Raw genomic sequence first — 10,392 nt, 5'->3', positions numbered from 1 at the left:
AAGCAGGGGTGAGACAGCCCAAAGAGATTTGGGAGCAGTTTTCGGGGCAGCAAAATTTCAATTTTGGAGCAGAAGAATCTTGATTTGGAGCAGCTGAAAAAAATCATAATTTCAGCAATTTGAAGGGTCAAGTACACATTCCAATCAGTTTTGAATACTCAGAACATTGGAACAGCCTTACGCGAAATAATTTTTTAAGAGTATCACAAAGTTCTAACTGCAGTACCTTTTTCCTAACTAGTGATATTGGGTTGCGGATGCATGCAACACTGACAACAAAACTGCCGTTAACATTATCAAATTTAAGGGCTCTGCAATTTTGGCGTGTTTTCTTGCCGTTTTAATGCTAAAATTATTATTTTTGTAATCCCAGGCTGCATTGTATGAGCGAGTGTAGTCACAGCAACAGTTGAGCAACTTCGAGATAACGGTCGCATAGCCCAACCAGCCTACCCGTTGCAGTCCGTGGGGCGCACGTCCACCCAGTGATCATTTGAGTAGCGTTACTGTTTAGCCACCTAGATTTGGGCATTAAATTACACTTCGCATACATCAAGTTTTATTAGTCGCGTGCTATGGCAACCATGCAGTCCTGCAGCCATTGCGCGCTGCCTAGACAGGTTGCAGCGCCGCAGCGCAGCTCGCAACTTTTGTGCCGACCGTTCCCTCCCGGGCCGAGGCTCGCGATCGTGCTTCGAAGCACAGCAACACCTCAGCATTTTATAACACCACAACGAGCCAAAAAGTTCAATTCACGAACCTGATTATAGACGCACGCACCGCGTTTCGCACTCAAGGACAAACCACGCCTAAGTCGTAGGCCCCACATTTCAAAACATTTTTACGAGCCGCGCAACTTCTCGTAATCTCGCACCAATCTCAAATCATATCCCCGCGTTAACGTCACTGTTCAGAGCCACAATTGATAGAATGAATAGACTGGAACCCAGCTGATAGTGTAAAATAAACCAGGGAAAATATCGGCGATGCGCAGTGAGCGCGTGAAGTAGGCAGTAGCAGGCAGATCAGGCGGCGGCCATGTTTGTAGCCACAGCGATGCCTAATCGGGAAGGCCGTTTCAGCGAACCCGGACAGAAAGTCAATCGTGTTTTAGAAGCTATCGTTTGCTTCATTTCAGTCTTTCTATTTTTGCCATTTCTGTTGACCGACAATAAAAGCGGTCACCAGGATGCGGGAGGCTTTCGTCCCCGCCGGAACTGACATGAGCATCAAAATCCGTGCCTTTCAGGCTCTTCTGGAGCAGTTTGGCACAATTTTCGCAATTTTCATGCTTTTGGAGCAGCATGGCGCAGGAAAATGAAATTGTATCGAAAAGGTGCAATATGCGCAGCTGTCTCACCCCTGCTCAAGCATCAATCCCCGCCAGAGAGTGCAAAAACATGTTCCTGTGAACATAATCCCAGAGGGATAACATTTCTCACCTGCCCATGGATATGCGATTCTGTTGCGCACAAAGTGGGGCCACACTGATGCACCACGGTTCAATCCTCCCTGCCACTTGTCAGAATCATCATAATGGCCCCATAAACTGCGATAGGGACATCGCTGTAGGTGTGACTGGCCCCTTGGGCTTCTGTGTGCTTAAGCCTAACAGAAAAGACAACAACCCATTGAGGGTTGGCCTGCTTGTGCGCTGGTAGTATGCGCTGGCCAACCTTCCGCCTACTCCAGAAGGGGCAGAACACACACACACCCAATAGAGCAAAGGCAGTCACTTGTGGGCCCGATTAGAAAAAAAAAAGTGTTGTACCAAGTCTGACTCACTCGCAGTCGAGGCCTGGCGCCAACACGTGGAACGAAAGTCTACGCGCACTGTTACGATCGGCCTACACGGGCCTAGGAAAAATTCTTCGCAAGCTCTCTAGCAAGGTGTACATGGATGAATCACCCAAAGGCACGAGGTGGCAAGAAACGCTGGCGCCAACGGCGGCGGTTTCAAGTGGCGGCTTCTACCCTCGGTTCGCCGGACGCTGCGGGCCACTTCTTTCCTTCGTACCCGTATGATTGAAGGCTCCACCGAAACGAAGCTGCGGTTCCAAGCGCCCAAGCTCTTTGCTTTCCAGCCGCCGGCGATAGCAGGAGGTCACTCGTCTTCACATGCTGGGAGACGAGCTGGAATTCCGTTCTCACGAGGCCTCCAAAATCAAGACTTGCGCGAAGTGATGCAACTCCCGCACAACACATGATCGATGACGTGGGCATTCGCCCTTTCCATCGACCGAGTGGCCCCTGTGCATCAGCCCCGCCTCATGTAGTGGGCGGTACATCAAGTGTCATCCACTGCCCAGCTGATTGGACAACTTGTGTGAAGCTAAATTCCCTAGCCAGGGATCTGGGGAATGCGAACTCTATTTAAACGAATGTATTCGTGTCATTCTTGTTCTCCTGTCTCGACTGCCATTATGTAGAATAAACCTCCTGTACAGTTTCCTCCTAAGCAGTCATCTCGAGTCTCTAGTCCGACACCATGCCGAGCAGGGACCTGCGGGCCTGAACGAGTCGGACAACCCAAGGGCCCCTCATCTCTAACAGCACGCTTGAAGGCACAGATCATGTCACAAACTCCAAGCATGACCCTAAAAAGAATTTGGGCAATTTCAGAATTTACAACACAAATGCAGCGCAAATCTAAGATTGTCGCGTGGCTGCGGCCGCGGGAGCGTGCGGGAGCACGAGTGGCCCGAGCCCGCAGGAAGAGACGATGTGCACGCCCGCTTGCCGAGCCGAGAAAGAACCCAATCCCTTGTTGGGTGCAGAATATATACACAAAGATTCAAGGTAACAAGTGGCAGCCTAACAAATGGGCTGGAAGGTGGCGACCTCTTGAGTAAAAAAGCTGGGAAAAAGCTGCACCACAGCTATTTCACTCGCTTAATTAAATAAAGCTGCTCCTCGTAACATCATCTCCACAGCTTCTGTTGGCATGGCTGCTATCTGACCGCCTTTACCATGGCCCAATGCTGATAACTCCCCACACAGTACGTGTACTTCATTGCCAATTTTCAGCACATTCTAATGCATGGCAGAGCTCCTGATATATGTAGTAAGTCCTTTTGGTTCTGACGTACTCACACCAGCCGTGTAACTAACTGTTCACTGCCGAGCACTGTAGTGGCTTTTGCAAATGCTCATTTAGTAAAAAAACAATATGACGTGTGCACAGCCATGAAGCAAAGTCCTAGTGTGTGCAAGGCCAGGCAAAAAGTGGACATGAATGGGAGGAAGGGCTGGCTTACTACACAAAACGATGCCAAAAAAGTGCAACTTTTGCTGAAGTTTTTTCACCATGACAGGGAACACCGTGCTAATCCTGCTTGCTGTCAAGACTGCACGGTCGAAAGAGGTAGGTGCAGTAGGCAGAAAGTGCAGGCAAAATACGATGTTGCAGCCACCATACTGAAATGCAAAGGCTCACATGTGACTTTGCAGGCTGCAAATTTGAAGAGAGAGAAAAAAAAGAACTTGTTGTACAGAACAAAAAAATGGTGTTTTCACAAAGTGAATTTTTTTTCTAGAGGACATTACTGAATACTCACTGACAAGTGGTCTCTACAAGTTGGTGTGATAACCTGGACTGACTCCTGTCATAAACATAGCTCCTGTCTCTTCACGAAATCTCCAAATTACTATATCTCCACGGAACCATTGACTTCAAAATGCCACCCACCATTTCAGGTGGTTGAACCTTGAACAGTGCTGCTATCTTTCTCATTATCCCCTCCCTCCCTCTCGCCCTCCATGTCCCCCTCCTTTCCCCGCCAGGGCATTCATGCCTCCTCTGACAGTGAAGCCATTCCTCCTCCTCCTCCACCCCTAAATTGCAGCGCTAATTTTGAGCAAAGGGTCAACTGCAGTGGCATTAACTAAACTTACGTTTGCGTAGTCGAATGTCCTCAAAAATGCTACCTGCAACTGAAGGTTGTCGCTGCCGTAGCGCACTAGTGCCCGCCCTCGATGGGGGTCAGTCCTGGCCAATAACTACTCACCACTGAGCTGTGCGTTGTGTGTGGCGTCCTCAGTGGCCTGGGCAGACACGCCCGTGCCCAGCAGCGTGTGCAGCTGCCGTTGCAGCGTCAGTCCCAGGGTGCCTGCAACAACGCAGGACTCCTTTACCCACACAGACACAACAGAACGGCACCAGGGAGAGAGGGGGGGGGCAAGAACACTCCTCTCGAGCATCCACCAGCAGTCAAGTGGGTGCCACTGCATGGCTCCCCCAAGCATGCCACATCTCCGCACTACTGCGGATGACCACTGACTTCGCAGAACCAACCAAGAGGTGTTTGAAATGGGCATTCAAAATGGTTCCATAACACTGGTGCCACCGAAGTTTAAAGGAGCCACGAAAAGAAAACACAAGTTTGGTTCATTCGAAAGATTGCCTTGTTAGAACCATAACGACACCACTTATAACGCAAACTTCGCTCAAATAAGCTACATAATTAGGAAAAAAGGAAATGACCATGCGACCCACCAGCTCATTTTCCGCAACAGAACCTGTGATGCCACTTGGGAATGCTCTGTGATTGGCAGAGGCCGGCAAAAGCAAACGCATGTTAGGCAGGGCTTACAGTTTGCATAGCGAGCTGAATGCCCGTGAAACATACTGCACATTATTTTTATGACAAAGAACGGTGGAGTAAACGGTTGAAGGTCCGAACGAACACGCAAGCGTGTGCGCCAATGCGTACGAAACTAGCGCCGGCCGAGCTCGACATCTCGCCGTCGCGCAGACGAATTTTCGGGTTCGAGGCTCTTCGGGGCCAACGAACCGTTCCAGCACGCACAGCCGCGACCTTGCTTCGTATCGTAATCCCTTCACAGGAGGTTGGCCGTCATATCGCCAACCAGCAAAGGTAAAAATAGAAACGAGGGGAGTAAGGAACAGCAAGAAGCGACGAGATAGTGCCAGTCGTCGCGTAAGTTTCGAATGGTGTTGGCTTGCTGCTGTCGTTACGAGCTCGTTTCCAGTTTACAACCACTGAAAACTTCAGTTTGTTCGAGTACTTTACAATGAAATTTCGTTGCTGCGTTTTGAAATGCCCATGTAGTACGGGCAAATCGTCGAGAGAGTGCGACATCCCCGCCGGTGAGGAGATCTCCTTTCATGTGCTGCCCAACGACGAACCTGGGCGAAGCAAGTGGCTAGGTTTTGTGAACTTTGCAAACGGAGGACAAAGAGAGCTAAAGGAAGTACGAGTGTGCTCGCTTCATTTCCGAGGAAGGGATTACGGCAGGGACCCTTACGTTAGCTCACTCCTGAGACGTGCTGGCGCTCGTCGCCGACTTCGTCAAATCGGTCTGACCTTGGGGAAAAACATGCCGTGAACACCGCGCATTGACGCTCGTATCTTTCTGGTCGAAGCAGAGAGCTCGCGCGAACGGCTTTACATACACGACACCGGCCAACTGGCATAAGTGATACTGCTACTGAAATTGAACTATTATTAACCGTAATCAAAATACGGCACATACGTACCAGTCTATATTCGTCCGTCGCGACGGGGCTGACGAGGCAGCGGTGCCGACGGCTGGGCGTTCGTCTGTTGTGGCTATCGCGGAATGGTCGCTTTCCCGTCCACCGCGTATCCCACAACTCTTGCCGCTCGTGCACTTAGAAGCATTGAGCGTTTTTGTGGTGTGAGGTTGTTAAATGCAAGCCCGAGCTCCTCGGCGAGAGTTTTGTTCTCCGGATCAGGCGATCCCATGACTAGGGCTGCGGGTGCACTAGGTTATACTAGTATTTTTAAAATGGCCGCCGTCTCGATCGACTCCCGCGTGTGGGTGCTATATGGAGTCGACATACGTACTAAGTATCTGTTTCATGGACTGGCTCTATGACGCCATTGTACACGTCACGGAATGTTCAATTTTAGCGGGAGATTTAAAATTTTGGCTTAAATTGCCTTATTTCTCAGTGAATAAAGCATCATTTGCTTCCGGGAAAGCGCTTGGGGTACTATGAAACACCTAATCTTTCGAATAAAACAAACTTTTGTTTTCTCTTCATGGCTCCTTTAATGAGCTGTAAATGAGTTCCAAGTGGTGCATCAAAAAACCAATTGCCTTATTGCATTCACCAGGATTCCTAGAATTGGAAAATGTAAAGATTACAGCTTTATGACCGGCACTTCTTTGTGCTTCCTCTCAAAATGGCTAATTATCTCTAACTATCTCGGCAGCTCCTTGACTGACTCAAGAAATAATGGCATATTCCTCTTCGACACATTTTCCCCACTTTTGTTTTCTTTGCGGTGTCAGCCATTTCAGGAGCTGCTTAGCTGCCACAGACACCAACTTGGCCAGATGCCAGCTTTCCCGCTCAATTGCCCATTCAACACACTTGCGATAAATGGCTCCCTGGGATGACATTAAATGGGCTTGAGTCACGACCCACTTTATGGACAACGACCTGCCCATGCTCAGGGATCCCTCTGCACCACATCTGCCCTCACTTATTCACCTTTTTCACTTCTCTAGGACGCTCCCACACAAGCTTCCGACGCATTTCATCCTCACTAGTCAAGCTGAGTGTCCTTTTGGCTTGCTATGCTTAAGCTCCGTCTGTCTCCACTGTCGTTTCACTTTGTTTCTTGAGTCCCTGCAGTCGGTCTATGCCAGTTCCTCATACAGGGAATGCACGCACACTGTGGGCTGGACTGTGTGTTTACAGGGGCCATTCAGACAAAATACAAGTTTCTTTGATTCAAAAGATTTGGCGTTTTAGAGTGCCCCAGCACTTGTCCGGCCACAAACGGTGCTGTATTCACTGAGAAATAAATCAATTTAGGTTAAAATTGTGGTTATCCCGCCAAATTCTGTGTTTTCGTGACGTCTGCCCTGATGTCATGATGGCAGCTATTCAAACAAACTTCCAGAGAGTCATTACGCTCTGCAGCCTTGCTTGCTGTCAGTCCTCCCTGATGGCGCTACATACTCGGCCACAGACCGTTGTTCGCCGTTGCTTTGTGTTTGACCGTTTGCACCTGGATCGTTTTTGTTACGGTAGAAAGTGATTCTTTCGTGAAACATGGGGTATGCTCGACGAACAGGGTCATGTAAGACAACGTCGCTTACGCCAATCGGCCAGTGTCGTGTAAGAAAACTCCAAAGCGGCAGACTGCTGTGCAACTAAAACAAGCATAGTGCGCCCAGTACCAACAGCAGTGCGCATCGGTACTTCTTTGTTTACGTGTATTTTCGTACCTTTCATGCTTTACCCCGCCATTCTTACTGCTGCAAAATGAATATGCATTACTTTCAAGCGCAAATAGCTCCTTCATTAAGCTTATAAGTGCTGCCTAATTTGCGTTTGCTTTTTCCGCCCACCGCCAATCGCAGAGCTGGCAGGTGCGACATCACAGTTTCTGTTGTGGGAAATGAGCCAGTGGATCGCATGGCCATTCCCTTTTTTCCTAATTGTGTAGCTTACTTGAGTGAAGTGTCCATTAAAAGTAGTGCCAATGCGATTCTAACGAGGCAGTCTTTCGGATGAACCAAACTTTTGCTTTGATTGCATGGCCCCTTTAAAGGGGACATAAAGTCAAAAAACAAGTTTGGGTAAATAAAAAGACTGCCTTGTCCCGATAACAATGACACCAATTCTGCTCCAAACTTCACAGAAATAACTGAGATACTGTTAGAGATGCAACATGAAGCAGACGAAGTGGCAGCTCCTCAGCCTTCCCGGCAATTTCCCCAAGATTTCACCCAATCTGGTTTGTACGATTGGCGGCCCCCAACCTAAGCAACGCCAAGGAATGTGACTGGGGCATTGTAGTGGGGACTCTAGCATTGTCTGATCATCTCACTTGAATGCTAGTGTGCAGTTATTCACATAGGACTGATGAGCGCTTGCAGTGCTGGCCCATTTCTGCGTCCATGTAGCACAGAATTTGATAGTTTCTCAATATTTGTTGCGTCTACTATCAAAAAAGAAACAAAAACATCTACCATAGCTGGAGTGGAGATGAGTGAGTTGCCAAAGGTTAGTCCTTTCAAGCTGAATGTACCATATTTGCACGAATGTAACGCGATTTTTTTACACGATTTTTGCCTCCAAAACGCCCCTCACGTCATATTCGGGCTCGAACATAGCACGAGCTTTTTTTTCTCAACGTTCTTTCTACAACTACCTTCATCCTTTGCACTCGCCTCTTAATATCATGTCTGGCACGGCAGCTGCGAACCCCCTGCTCCAACCTCGAATTGCTCTCGGCGTCAACTTCGGTGCTGGCTGCTCCCGATAATGCCGTTGCAACGTTGCTAGTGGTTACATGACCAGGCGGTCTGATCCGGAGGCGAGAGCTGACACGCACACGGGGTAGCATTGGCTCCTCATTGTACTCTGTTTTTTTCGTGGTTGCTTCTGCCTTCTGAGCCGCTGCAATGAACTGGCGAAATCAGTACACCGCTAAATTTAAGACACCGACGATGCTGCCGTCTTGAGCAGGGAAATTCAAGTGTGGCGCGACATCTCAAATTAGGCAAGTCAACCATTCAAGGTTGGAGGAAGTGTCGCAATCGCATAATTCAAGCAGCACCGACTTAAAATCGTAAACTCGAGAATGACCCCAAACTTGAGAATGACATGGCAGAATTCGTCCGTGAACGTCGTGGCCAGTATTGCCTGTAAACGCTGAGCTTGTGCAACTCAAAGCCAAGCTTGCACGTTACGCCAGGGGGCCTTGTAGCAACTTCGCATCAGTTCGCGCTATAAATTTTTTTTTTTTCGTTTTTCGACAAACCAAAAGTGCCCTCCTCGTGTTATACATGAGGTCGCGTTATTTACGTGCAAATACGGTAGTTTTAGCTTGCTTCATGGCCCCCTTAATGGAAAAGCTTTTATTTTTTTGCGACACATTATCCGTGAGCACATTACTGTACGCAAGGGGTATGGCTGTGTACCACTGTGAAAGACCACCAGTTGGCTGGCAAAGGGAATTTCTTTTCACACGTTACCCGTCACTTCAGTATGTGGGCAGCAGTTGAAAAAGATGCGTCTCGGAGATGACTACATCCCTCATTGAAGCATAGACAGGAGTGGGGCTGTGACACCCCACTTTGCCATTGGTTCAGCTTGCAGCGACCTAAAAAAGCAATTACAAGTGTGGCACACACGCTTCTGAAAGAGTCACAGCCCTTAAAGAAGTGCACAGTTCTGATGCCACCTTCGCTGCCGAAAAAAAAACCCTTCGTCTTCATGCAAAGATGACGGGCCTCCACACCCACAAGATGGCCCGGTTGGAGCTGCTCGAAAAAAAAATTCACAGGGCTATTCTTGACAAACTTTGCAGGTAGACAGACAGAGTTTCACGCAAAACGAAAATTTTTAAACACAAAGCCAAAGATGAGAAAGGTTCCGAAAGATTTACCGAACAGAAATTCTCAGAAATAAAATATGCCAGTTGAGCAGATGGATATACTACACCGACGCAGTTTATTTGCACACATTTGTGTTTGAATGGCTATGCGCCAGAACTGAACTGACCAGTACGTTTTAGGTACTGTACCAATCGGTACTGAGTGGCACGACTGCTACGTTTCATGCTAACAGTCACAGCTTGCACTTTCGACAAAGCAGAGCTGGTAATTGTTAGGTTTAAATTCCCCGCCCTTTGATGGCACAAGTGTCCCCAACCACCGACTTCTCGGCATACTGGCTCCTGCAGGAGCTGGCTGCGTGAGCAGGTCGTTATCCACAAGGGTGATCCTTGCTTTAGTGGAGAAACAAAGCTTGATTAGAGGCATTGTTGCCAACTACGCAAGCAAAATGCAAAGATACGGTCAAGCAACGGGTGAAAAACTGTGTTGCTGTTCAGTGTAAGGCTGGGGAAAAATATGGGCCATGTGTTTTAGTTTCCATATAATCGGCTATTTTGAATAACTGACTGAGTGCATTTCTACTTCTTTAAGTGTAAGGACTTGGAACAGTGTTGGGCATGTATTATGGATAACCCTATAATCAGTTGTGCCAGGTATTTGAATGAGCACCCCTCTACTTAGCATTTGCTTCAAATCGTGTATTGATAAACATCACATATTTCACACTAAGCAGGGGTGAGACAGCTGAATCAGATTTGGGAGCAGTTTTTGGAGCAGCGAAATCTCGATTTTGGAGCAGAAGAACCTTGATTTGGAGCAGACGTTCACTATGTCACCTTAGGAGCCTAAAAATCAAATCTTTGGCTACTCGGGGGGAAGGGGGGGGAGTGCACTTTTTAACTCTTTTGTTACCACGCCTATTCAAATCGATCACCGGTGATCGATGATTTATATTGCCTATTTCGACACGTTGTAGTCGTTTCTCGTACACCTAATGCAGCCAGTGATTAGTCTAGGCATTGCCCTTTTAGAACCAGTTTAAATTTT

General features: G+C 48.1%; 1 protein-coding gene across 2 annotated transcripts in view; it reads right to left on the bottom strand.

Annotated features, from left to right (window-relative positions):
- Positions 1 to 4,007: 4,007 nt before the first annotated feature.
- LOC144167052 (uncharacterized) overlaps positions 4,008 to 10,392 on the bottom strand; it is a 29,227-nt gene continuing 22,842 nt past the window's right edge. For both annotated transcript variants that reach the window (XM_077696441.1, XM_077696440.1), the window contains one exon: positions 4,008 to 4,109. The gene's annotated coding sequence lies outside the window, so the exon portion shown is untranslated. The remainder of the gene's footprint in view (positions 4,110 to 10,392) is intronic.

Source organism: Haemaphysalis longicornis, unplaced genomic scaffold, assembly GCF_048455015.1.
Source record: "Haemaphysalis longicornis isolate Haplotype H1 unplaced genomic scaffold, Haemaphysalis longicornis Haplotype H1 scaffold_2, whole genome shotgun sequence".
NCBI lineage: Eukaryota > Metazoa > Arthropoda > Arachnida > Ixodida > Ixodidae > Haemaphysalis > Haemaphysalis longicornis.
The sequence above is the reverse complement of the archived record's forward strand: the minus strand, read 5'-3'. Positions and strand labels throughout refer to the sequence as shown.